This window comes from Rhinopithecus bieti, unplaced genomic scaffold (genome assembly GCF_001698545.2).
Source record: "Rhinopithecus bieti isolate Rb0 unplaced genomic scaffold, ASM169854v2 scaffold_1853, whole genome shotgun sequence".
Classification (NCBI taxonomy): domain Eukaryota; kingdom Metazoa; phylum Chordata; class Mammalia; order Primates; family Cercopithecidae; genus Rhinopithecus; species Rhinopithecus bieti.
The window spans coordinates 5,664,834-5,677,775 of record NW_016804151.1 but is presented as its reverse complement, the minus strand read 5'-3'; the positions used below and the strand labels follow the sequence as shown (position 1 = coordinate 5,677,775).

Genomic DNA, 12,942 nt, shown 5'->3' with positions numbered 1-12,942 from the left:
AAAAAAAAAAGAATTTCTTTTATAATTTATCCTTTTCACTAAAAACTATTTTTGGGAAAATTTCATGTATTCTTAAAACATTATTTAAGAATATGATGCTTAATGGCTACATAGTATTTTATTATAATAAATATATTTGAACATTCAGACTAGTTCTAATTTTTCACATCCCTGGGCTGAACCCCCTTAAGGGACATTTATATAAGTTTCACATAAACTTTTAGGAATTAAAAGCTCTGATCATCCCTTTTTGCTTGATTTCTAGAAGTGAAATTACAGGACAAAAAGTCCATTTTAAAGGGTTTTAAAAAATAATTTTAAATTGCCTTCCCAAGATTTGCATTCCTGTCAGCAGTATAGAATAGGATTTGTTTCCCTCTTTAATTTTTCTTCACCCCTGCCAACATTGATTATTGTCAACTAATAAAACGGAATAAAACGGCAATTGTTATTTTAACTTGTATTTTTGACTCCCAGTGAAGTTGAACATTTTCATATAATCTATCTGCAAGATTTTTAAGAATGTTAATTGCTCGGCCAAGCGTGGAGTTTCACGCCTGTAATCCCAGCACTTTGGGAGGCCGAGGCAGGCAGATCGCCTGAGGTCAGGAGTGCGAGAACAGCTTGGCCAACATGGAGAAACCTTATCTCTACTAAAAATACACAAATTAGCCAGGCCTGGTGATGCATGCCTGTAGTCCCAGTTAGTTGGGAGGCTGAGGCAGAAGAATTGCTTGAACCCAGGAGGTGGAGGTTGCAGTGAGCTGAGATGACACCACTGCACTCCAGCCTGGGTGACAGAGCAAGACTCCATCTCAAAAAAAAAAAAAAAAAAAAAGTTCATTGCCCTAATACTAGTTACTGAAAATTTATTGTTTTGTGTTTTTTTGTTCTGTCTACTCTTGGGCTAATACCACACTATTTAAACTATTCTAGTGGGACAAATTTTCTCACATTTAAAATTTTTCCTCAAGTATTATTGGCTACTTTTGCTTTTTTTAATGCAGAGGGTTTTTGTTTTTTGTTTTTAGAGACAGAGTTTCACTCTGTTGCCCAGGCTGGGATGCAGTGGTGTGATCATAGGTCACTGAACCCTCAAACTCCTGAGCTTAAGGGATTGTCCCATGTCAGCCTCCCAAGTAACTAGGACTATAGACAGGCGCTGTCATGCCCAGCTAATTTTTTTTTTTTTCGAGATAGACTATTGCTACGTTCCCCAGGCTGGTCTCGAACTCCTGACCTCAATCTTCCTACCTCAACCTCTCAAGTAGCTGGGATTACAGGTGCAAGCCACTGTGTTTGGCTAGAGGCTCATGTTTTTCTAATTCCAAAAAAGTTTTCATAATGATTTTGATTCAGATTGCATTGAGTTTACACATTAATTTAAGAACTGATGTCTTCATAATACTAACTTTCCCCACAAAGAAACATGGTATGTTTTTCCATTTATATGAGTGGTTTTTTTGTTTTGTTTTGTTTTTACTTTTTGTAGTTTTCTTCATATAGGTTTTGCCAGAGGTTCCCAAACTTTCTTGGTTCATCGCATCCTTAGTGTCTCAGTAATTTTTTCATAGCACCCCTAGACTATAAGATACACTTAATATTTCTGCTTATTAGGTAGTTAAACAGTAAGTATTTGTGTCCTAATAACTTAATAATCATTTGAAAAAATTATATACATAAATTGAAAAAATTTATTCTTAAATAATTACAGTTACTTACTAATGAGATATTTGTGTCTGCATAACATCTCAAACCTTGGAATCAGCTTGGATATAGCCACCCACATTTCTTGTTCTTCATTGAGTTTTCACAGAAACTTCAAAAATCTAGCTTTGCAAAGACAGGACATTTTCAACAGGAATGTAGCACCTTTTTTTCACTATTCTAACAAACTGTGAACTACTCTGAACTATCTAAAGCTAGTAGTTCACATAGGGTCACAGATATCACATATAATAGTGCGTCTCCCAAAAATTTAAAATATCTTGTAATGCTTCTGGGAGTTCATCATGGTGCCTTGGGGCACAATATGGTTATGGTGAGATTCTGCCAATTTCTTCATACTTATTTCTAAATAGTTTGCATTTTTTCTTGCTACTCTGAATGGGATTTTTCCCCTATGATATTTTTTAACTCTTCATTTCTGGAATCTATGAATATTGAGTTTGTTACAGGCAAATCTGGCCGGGTCCTTGAATGTTTACGACTATATGGACCTTATACGAACAGGCACACACACACATATACGATTAATGTAGTTAATTAACCCCCTTAAGGGACAGTAGCTTCATTTCTGACATAACTTTAGGACAGAGTCTAGATACAGAACAAAAGGAAGAACTGGGAAATTATTGGATATTAGGAGAGGCTAAAAATAGAAAGACAGCAGAATCTGGGAAGCAGAGATGCAAAGTCACAGACCAACAGCAAGGGCAAAGAAAAAGAATTGATGGAGGGCTGGAAATGAAGAAGGGAGCAGGAAAATATGGGGGCAGGAGGAAGTATTTTAAGAGCCACTATGGGGTACTTATTTATTATTTCAATTTATAAAACTATGCCCACTGCCAAGCCTTCTGGGTATAGGTGGAACAATAAATAATATATGCCCATCTCTACTTTCAACTTTATATTTTTCCTTTCTTTTATTAGTTACATTCCCCATCTCCCATTTCCCATTATCAGCTATCACTCCTAATCCCCTGCCAGGAAGACAGATGAGTGACTCCCACTAGATCCACAGGATGCTTTCTGGACAACTTGGTCAGCATTTCACTTCTACACACATTCCACCTGCCCCTCCAGAGGACATATCCAGGGACCCTTGTGTATATACTTGATATTTATGAAGGAGCAGAAATGGGAGTTCAGTATTTTGACCTTCGCTTCATCCCACCTTAGAAGAGGATTTTTAACTTGAGAAACTAAGCTGACCATTCATTCTCCCTACCGCTCTGTTTGGATATTCTCTTCCTATGTAAAATTGTCTAAAATTGTTCATATGATGCCTGTTGCTCATTATAGAGATATACTTGACCTTGCTTTTAAAAAACTTGTTCTAGAAAATAAGCGAGGGCATCTTAAATCTGAGGGCCATCTATAACGTCAAACCTTCTCCTTGTTTGCTTTAGTTTAACTTTCTTGTCAACCCTTAGAGGTAGATATTATTATTCCCATTTTGTAGAAGTTATTATTATCTTTAGAGTCACACTCCTGCATGTATCAGAGCAAGGATTTAAATCTCTCTGCTTGGCTGGGCGTGGTGGCTCACGCCTATAATCCCAGCACTTTGGGAGGCCGAGGCGGGCAGATCATGAGGTCAAGAGATTGAGACCATCCTGGCCGACATGGTGAAACCCCGTCTCTACTAAAATACAAAATTAGCTGGGCATGGTGGCATGTACCTGTATTCCCAGCTACTCGGGAGGCTGAGGCAGGAGAATTGCTTGAATCCGGGAGGCGGAGATTGCAGTGAGCCGAGATCATGCCACTGCCCTCCAGCCTGCCAATAGAGCGAGACTCCGTCTCAAAAAAAAAAAAGTCTATCTGCTTAATTCCAGATTTTGCTCTTCCTATTAAGCCATATTGCTTCCAGGTAAAATAGGCCCAAGCTAAGAAGGAAATACATATAAATGAAGAGTATAAAAGGAAGCACATAAAGCCCTGGTATTAAATATAAGCTTTCAATGCACTTTTAGCAGACTTTTAATGGTGATTATTCTTTTAATGGCTTGTTGTTACTGTGTTTAACCTTCATAATTTGACATGGCCATATCCAATAGGTACAAGATAACAGATATTATTGGGAAAGAAGAGGGAATTGGACCTGAGAACCTTCGAGGTTCTGGAATGATTGCTGGAGAATCTTCATTGGCCTATAATGAGATCATTACCATCAGCCTGGTAAATCTTTCCAGAATGTGAAATTTTTGAAGAGTTGGCTGTGTGGCTAGGTTTATTTTTTCTCTAATCACTGCTGTTCCATCCCAAATGAGAGCATTTCTTGAAGATTGTGTGTCTACAATTTTATTTTAATCACACATGATAATAGGAAGATAGGATAATACAAATAACTGAATTTTTCAAATAAACCCAGTACTTTGTTTTAGCTTTTAGTTTAACTTCTTTTTGTTTTCTTCCTTTCTTCCCTTTTTCTTTTTTTTTGAGACGGAGTCCCGCCCTGTCACCAGGCTGGAGTACAGTGGCGTGATCTCAGCTCACTGCAACCTCCGCCTCCTGCGTTCAAGCAATTTTCCTGCCTCAGCCTCCTGAGTAGCTGGAACTACAGGCATGTGCCACCATGCCCAGCTAATTTTCGTATTTTTAATAGAGACGGGGTTTCACCGTGTTGGCCAGGATGGTCTCAATCTCTTGACCTCGTGATCTACCCGCCTCGGCTTCCAAAAGTGCTGGGATTACAGGCGTGCCACCACACCCAGCCGCTCTTTCTTTTTCCTCAGAGACAGGGTCTTACTCTATCAAGAGTACAGTGGTGCAATCATAGCTCACTGCAGCCTCTACCCCCTGGGCTGAAGTGATCCTCCTACCTCAGCTTCCAGGTAGCTAGGACTACAGGCATGTGCCACCACCTCCAGCTAATTTTTAAATTTTTTGTAGTGATGGGGGTCGCTATTTTGCCCACGTTGGTCTTTTTTTTTTTGAGACAGAGTCTCACTCTGTTGCCCAGGCTGGAGTGCAGTGGCGTGATCTCAGCTCACTGCAACCTCTACCTGCCCGGTTCAAGTGGTTTTCCTGCCTTGGCCTCCCGAGTAGCTGGGATTACAGGCACGTACCACGATGCCCAGATAATTTTTGTATTTTTACTAGAGACAGGGTTTCACCATGTTGGCCAGGCTGGTCTCAAACTCCTGACCTCAAGTAATTCGTCCGCCTCAGCCTTCCAAAGTGCCGGGATTACAGGTGTGAGCTTCCTCGCCCAGCCCCAAGATAGTCTTGAACTCCTGGGCTCAAGCGATCCGCCCACCTCAGACTCCCAAAGTGCTAGGATGATAGGCATGAGTCATTGCACGCAGCCTGAATTTTGCATCATTGTATTTTCTTTTCTTTGACCATGAAATTTTTTTGTGTGTTGTTATCAAACAGACTTCCTAAAAAGCAATGTTTATTTCTGTTAATTTGGATTTTACTTATCTATGCCTTAGTTCTTACAGCTTCAGAGAGGACATAAATATGTGACATGTAGAATTTATTATTTTTTAAGGTGACGTGCCGGGCCATTGGGATTGGGGCTTACCTTGTCCGGCTGGGACAAAGAACCATCCAAGTTGAGAATTCTCACTTAATTCTAACAGGAGCTGGAGCCCTCAACAAAGTAAGTTTTTAGGGTTTTGAAGAAGTTTACATAGCTGATTGAAGATTATTGTGTGAATTCTTAATTCAAGATCCTGATTGGAAGGAAGCAGTTCAATCCATGCCTTCCTCAGTCTATCTCTTCCCCCTCCCTCCATCTTTTCTGCCCATTGACTTGCTTGCCTTTTTATTCATCCATTCATTCATTCATTTCATTTCTCAACTATTTTGAGTACTTACTGTTTTCTAGGCACTGTTCCAAGCCCTGTGTATATGTTAGTGAACAAACCATATAAAACCGCTGCTCCAAAGCACTTACGTTTCAGTGTCATTGTGGAAAGACAGAATTAATTGAACGCTTCTTTTCTGTCCCTCCTCTCCTCTCTTTTTCTTAATCTATTAGTAAAAGATGTGAGGAGATCTGTACTCAGACATTGAGCTGTCTCTGATTCCAGCTGTGCTAGTTCCCATTTCAGACCTACATTATGAATTAGGTACTGGCCTAGGTGTTGAGACTGTCAGATTTTAATGATTTTGTGAAATCTATAAATACACCTCTCAATAAGGGCACCGATGGTGGTCTCTTGTATATAGAAGAAATATTTGGCAAATATTGAGTGGGAAGATGGGTGAATGGATGCATGGATGGATTACTGGGAAAGAGTATGCATAAAGATTTATCTTCCCTTCCAAAGAAAGGTTTGTACTTTTTAAATCCAACTTTACAAGGGCTTTTCCAAAGGGGGAAAAATGGGTGGTTGCAGTCACTGTTCGTAAGAGTGAAAACTATCTAAGAATACCTGAATATATAAAGGACAGTGCAGTTCTGACATCTTTGCAAGCATGGGAAAATTATTTTCTCCTCAGGGCCAGAAAAATGTAATGGAATAGTCTGAGACTGACTGCCCTTGTGCAACTTATATAACCTCTCAACTCCTCAGCTTTCTTATCTGTCAAAGGGGGATAATAATTTAAACCTTTAAATAATGTGGAGCTCAAATGAGAAAACATAAGTAAAAGTACCGAGTTCTACAGCTACTCAGGAGGCTGAAGCAGGAGGATAGGTTGAACCCAGGAGTTTGAATCCAGCCTGGACAATGTAGTAAGACCCCATCTCTTAAAAAAAAAAAAAAGTACCTAGTTCTTGGTGAAAAGTGTTGGCCTGCCTTAACATTTCAATTTCCATTCCTCTCTCTAACATTATTTGGTGATTGAGCTAAAATTTCGGTTTCCCGTTCCGTTCCTCGTTCCTCTCTCTAACATGATTTGGTGATTGAGCTTATGGAGTTAATACACATACTAAATTGTATCGGATATTACATTTGCTCTACTTGCGGGAACTTTTTATCAAGTCTTGACTTTCAAGTGTAAGGATAAGAATTAAGTGTTCTATCATTCCCATTTAGGAAAAAGTTGAAAATTCCATTGGTTTAATTAGATTTTGTGGATGTCAGAAATTAGAGGAATCCTTTGATGTGATCAGCTTGCTCTCTGCATTCATATGAACTCTGTATCCTCCTCTGGGCTTGCTTTTTCTCACCAAGGAAAGGCACAGCAGTGCTAACAGTGGCAAACTTGGCTGTCTTCCTCCCTTTTTGGAGAGTAGCCTGGAAATAAAGGTTGTGAACCACTACTATTAAAGATTATTATTGCAGTGGGAGAAACTGCTGAGAGTCTTAAGGTTGTTGTTGTTTTTTTTTAAGTTGCTCTTTTGGATACCTTTTTAGGATGAGATATTGATGAATGCTGAAGATAATTTTAGGTACCATTATCTATGAGAACAGAATGTTTGAAAGATTTTAAAAATTCTGTTCTCATAGATAATGGTACTTAAAAAACCTATATTTCCATGATGTTCCCATACCCAGTCAGAGAGCTAATTTCTGAAATGTATCTTCTTATATTGAGTTTCTTTCTCCCCCCTTCCCCAATACTATATTATATACAAAGAATATTACAAAAGCAGATGTTGGGTTTTGGTTTTGTTTTGCTTGAAAACTTGCTAGTTGAATTTCATTTGTGCCATGAAGAGACATTAGAGATTGATTTCTTAAAATCTGACTGAATTGTTCTAATCAAATTCATTATATTCACCTTCATAGCTTACAGGGCTGCTTGTTAAAAGAAAAGCTTAGTTACAGGGTGAAAGACAAATAAAGCTATAGCTTTAACTTACCAAACAATGCTCACTTCTAAAAGGACATGATTGTTTTTAGCTGAAGTGAGTGATCAGATACAGAGGTTACCTAATGTTGCTCTGCCTGCTTCACTATCTTCATGTCAGCTCCTCTTAAGTATACAGCTGTGCTGCTGAAGACACCCGATTTCATGCAAATTCATTCAGAATGTCCTATCAGCCCCTTTGCCTATCGGGTATGAAAAAGGAAACTATCATGCTCAGATGGCTTCCTCTGACTCACTCCTTGTGCATGTTGCCTTTGTGTGTGCTGGTGTCTTTCTTCATCTCTGTTTGCCTTTCTTTCTGTAGGTATCTCTCTGTATTGTGTACTCTGGGTGTGTGCAAGTCACCCTGAGTGCATGTCTCTTTCTGTGTGGGTGCTGATCTTTCTGTCTCTTTGTGTCTGTGTCTTGCATATGGATCCCCCTCTTTCTCTGTGTGCCTCCTTGAGTGTCCATGTGTGAGAAAGTCTTTGTGTATTTGAAACATTGTAGAGCCTCCTTTCTTAAGCCTTGGTGCTCATAGTATGTACCTGTGTAAAGTGGAAATGTAGGAGACATATGCAAGCTTATATACAATCTTAGACTGTAAATATTTGATCCCCACCTTTTTGAGTCTTCATCCTTTATGTTAAACATTGGGGTGAAGAATAAGGAGTGGGGGTGTTCAGAGGTTGTAGGGGGAAAAAAATCTTGTGTGTGCAAGTGCCGATCCCGTTGACCCCTTTGAAAATTGAAATAATGATAATGCGCGTCTCCTGACTGCATCAAAGTATCAGCACATCAAAAGCCAGGAGGCATGAAATGCAAATGATAAAGTGAAAGCAGATGGATTGTGCATGATCGCCTGATGCCCAATGAATTTTAAAAGGTGCTGGTTTGCAGGAAGGGGGGGTTGGGGGGTTTTAGGGGGAACTGAAATAAACACGTTATCCCTGCAATTTTTTTTTTTGTTCTTGATGCTCACTCCTGACGATATTTTTTCACACTTGAGTGAACACCCTCTCTCTCTCTCTACCTCTGTCCCCTCCCCTCCCACTCTCTCTCTCTCTTTCTGTCTCCTCTCCAACTACCCCCCTCCGCCCCACCACCCCACCTCTTACACGTCTCAGGTCATGTCGCTGCAGCTCCGGTGGAAATAATAAGATATAAACCACGAGGTTGTTATTTGCATAGAAATAGCATGGAGCCCCAGGCAGCAAGGGAGAAGGACACAGGGATCATTTGTCTAAAATTGTAATGAAAACTTTTGCTGAGGCAGAGATTTTTTAAAACTTTCTTTCTCCCTGCTTTTCCCCTTCCTTCCCCTACCCCCCAAACCCCATCATTGATTTTACCTAACATGGTTCAGTTTGAAGAGAAAAGATTGACACTCCACATATCATACTCCCATAATGCAGCAACCTGTAAATTGTTTGTTCCTTTAATAGATATGAAGCTGAAGAGACATGCGTTTTCAACCTAATACACTGCATGTGTGCGCCAGGCTTTTATGGCTATACTCCATCTGGGCATACACATGATGTTGCCTGTCGCTAGCCTGTTTTTAATTAGTTTACACCTTCCTATCTTTTGCTTCCAAAGACTCTTACTTTTTAAAGGATTTCTTTTATAGCCAACAGTAGTAACCTTCATATAAAATAAATATTTTCTGGTGTTTTCCTGTTTTTTTACTTTTGGTGGTTTTTCTGTGTACTTACATGTTTTATTCATGGACGCCATCCTTTGCCACTGTGTCTTTTATTCCAAAACCAGGAAGTGCTTCCCACCTTTGTATTTTTATCCTTTTCCCCCTGTGAACTCACTATTTGTATATCTTCTTTCCATGTCTGTCTTGCTTTGTTGCCTGCAGTTATTTGTAAAATATTCAAAATATTACCCAAATTGAGAAGAGATGTAGTATCTGGATTTTATTGACATTTGACATTAGAACTAAAGGCAGTAGGCTGGTGATTACAGGCAGCCCAAGGGGGTTTACTTGAAATTCAATCAAGAATATCTGTCTGGTTCCTTGCTATCTTCTGGAATGGGTTAATGGTATCAGGGCTATATTTCGTAGACAGGAAGACAAAAACAGTAGAAGGGAAAGTGACTTAGTTTCATTGACAGAGACTAGATCAGGGTCAGAACATGAACTTTCATGTCCCTAAGTTTCATTGAAGAAAGCTCAGGCCTCTTTGCTTAGTGGTCTGTAAAGCCTAAAAGAAGGTGATCTGGTTGTTTTCCTGTTTGTCCAAATGTCGTGAGAATGATGACATTAATAAGAGAAGTTTCTAGGGGCTTGCTATTTCATGTCGCTCAAGGTAGCAGATCCTAACTCTTGGAACTGTAGGCTGTGGGTGACAGATTCCTAAAATGCCTCACTGCGTGGCAGACCTGATGTGCGTGGCAGATTACCTTGCTTGAACAGATTACCCTGCAGGACAGTCATGCTGTCCTGGCAAAGGCAGTAACCTGTGTACTTGGGGAACTAGTAAAGATACACCTTTAAGGAGCTGAGATGATTGCAGAGTCATAAACTCTTAAGTCTATGTGCCACTGGTCATTTGCAGAGATGATCATACTTACTTTCCCTCCCCCCACCACTCTTCCTTTCAGTTTCCTTTTTATTTTTTTTTCTCCCTTTCCTGTTAAAAGTATTAGTATGTTTAACATAGTGTTAGGTGACAGATAAGCTGGAAGAACTAGTATTGTAAAGGAACACTGATGTATACTGGAGCCTACTAGCTCTCAATCCATTGCCCCAGACTTGGGGAGAGAGAGCACATTCTGTATCCAGAGAAATAAGAATATGCAGTTTATGGTTGTCCTCTGGACATTAACTGCCTGTGAAGGTAAGGTATATGCCAAAGGCAGTGATAGATTCACCAGGAGATGATATGTGACTTTCTTGTATTTTAAAGCTCTGCTTCTGTTTTAGAAAAAAATATCCTATACTCTCATCTCCCTTAGAGAGATCAGGGCCCTATTTTCACTGAATCTGCAAGAAAAAAGAAATTATGTGATGGGTATGACTAGGGCCATTAGTTTGGTAGGGGGCTAATTCTGCTAATCTTGCTTTTGAGACTTGGTGCAAGTAAGTTACATTTCTCTCTGGTTCTCATATACGTATTTTCCTGCAGCTATGCAGTATGAAATGTGAAGTTGTCATAGCTGACACTGTTGGGCACAGTACCAGAGTTCCTCTCATGAGTGGGAATTGTCTGTTACACCAGGAACCTGCACTGTACAGTCTCCATGCTCACCCATGACTCTGTGACATACAACGTGAAAGTCGTGGACGCTCAAGAAGGGAAGCAGAGATTACTTAGCTCTCACTGTGGGGCGGGCAACGTTGTAACTTTCACGTAACTTAAAGAGGTTATGATAGAGACAGCACCGGGACAAGTGAGAGCCAGAAGGGCACTGGGCAACTCTGTGCCTTGCTAAGGAAAAATAACTAAACATGGGCAAAGGAGATCCTAAGAAGCCTAGAGGCAAGATGTTGTCATATGCATTTTTTATGGAAACTTGTTGGGAGGAGCATAAGAAGAAGCATCCAGATGCTTCAGTCAACTTCTCAGTTTTCTAAGAAGTGCTCAGAGAGGTGGAAGACCATGTCTGCTAAACAGAAGGGGAAATTTGAAGATATGGCAAAGGCAGACAAGATCGATTATGAAAGAGAAATGAAAACCTATATCCCTCCTGAAGGGGAGACAAAAAAGAAGTTCAAGGATCCCAATGCACCCAAGAGGCCTCCTTTGGCCTTCTTCCTGTTGTATTCTGAGTATCACCCAAAAATCAAAGGAGAACATCCTGGCCTGTCCATTGGTGATATTGCGAAGAAACTGGGAGAGATGTGGAATAACACTGCTGCAGATGACAAGCAGCCTTATGAAAAGAAGCCTGCGAAGCTGAAGGAAAAATACGAAAATGATACTGCTACATATTGAGCTAAAGGAAAGCCTGATGCAGCAAAAAAGGGAGTTGTCAAGGCTGAAAAAGCAAGAAAAAGAAGGAAGATGAAGAGGATGAGGAGGAGGAAGATGAAGGTGATGATGAATAAGTTGATTCTAGCACAGATTTTTTTCTTGTCTATAAAGCATTTAACCCCCCTGTATACAACTCACTCCTTTTAAAGAATAAAATTGAAATGTAAGACTGTGTAAGAATTTTTTTAAAACTGTACAGTGTCTTCTTTTGTATAGTTAACACACTACCAAATGTGTCTTTAGATAGCCCTGTCCTGGTGGTATTTTCATAGCCACTAACTTTGCCTGGTACAGTATAGGGGTTGTAAATTGGCATAAAAATTTAAAGCAGGTTCTCGTTGGTGTACAGCACAAGTAAGTTATATATGGGGATAGTAGTTTTTTCATTTTCAATTGTCTCTGATGCAGCTTATATGAAACAATTGTTCTGTNCTACAAATGTGTCTTTAGATAGCCCTGTCCTGGTGGTATTTTCATAGCCACTAACTTTGCCTGGTACAGTATAGGGGTTGTAAATTGGCATAAAATTTAAAGCAGGTTCTCGTTGGTGTACAGCACAAGTAAGTTATATATGGGGATAGTAGTTTTTTCATTTTCAATTGTCTCTGATGCAGCTTATATGAAACAATTGTTCTGTTAACTGAATACCACTCTAATTGCAAAAAAAAAAAAAAAAAGTTGCAGCTGTTTTGTTGGCATTCTGAATGCTTCTAAGTAAATACATTTTTTTAAAATTAGTTAAAAAAAAAAAAAGATGTTATGATCATGGAGAGGCTAGAGCCAGGCTGCCCAGGTTTAAGTCTTGGCTCCACCACCTACCTACTAGTTGTGTGACCTCGGGCAATTTATTTAACCTCTCTGAGTTACAGTTTTATTAACTGTAAAAGAGGGGATAATAATAGTATCTATGTACCAGAGTCGTTGTGAGAATTAAATGAGCCAAAATAGGTAAAACATTGGCACTGCCATAGTCTTCTCTAAGGTGCCTTTAGGGTTCCTTCTCATTGCAATTTCTTATCTGGTTCTGGAAAGGAAATACAAACACATTATTCTCTATACTTTCTGATTCTTTGAAGGCAAAATTCCTTCAAGAAAATGTTAGATGACAGTCCTCACTTGGCAGTACATTCATGTATTGACTTTCCCAATAGAGGTATCTAACGACAATCAATGCTCTTTGGAAAGCCATTAACGTGAGAGACACGATGTTCGGTCATGACAGGGTAGTATACATGTCAGTCATCTGTCTACAAGAGTCCCCAAGGACTTGTTGATACAATAGCTCATAATCACTCTAAGGATCAGTCTAGCAATTTGCATTTTTAAAAGTCCCTAACTACCTATTTTCACAATAGACAGTCCCTATACTCCCATAGCTCCAGATGGGATCACTCTCCTTTCTAAGGAGGGCATTTTAGCTTCCTTTCTGAGTAATCCTTGCTTTAGCATTATGAATGAGTCCTCAGAAAGTATTGCTCAATGG

At 39.6% G+C, this 12,942-nt stretch overlaps 1 pseudogene; it reads left to right on the top strand.

Moving 5' to 3' along the window:
• Positions 1-5,249: 5,249 nt before the first annotated feature.
• Positions 5,250-11,533, top strand: LOC108526302 (high mobility group protein B1 pseudogene; annotated as a pseudogene).
• Positions 11,534-12,942: the final 1,409 nt, after the last annotated feature.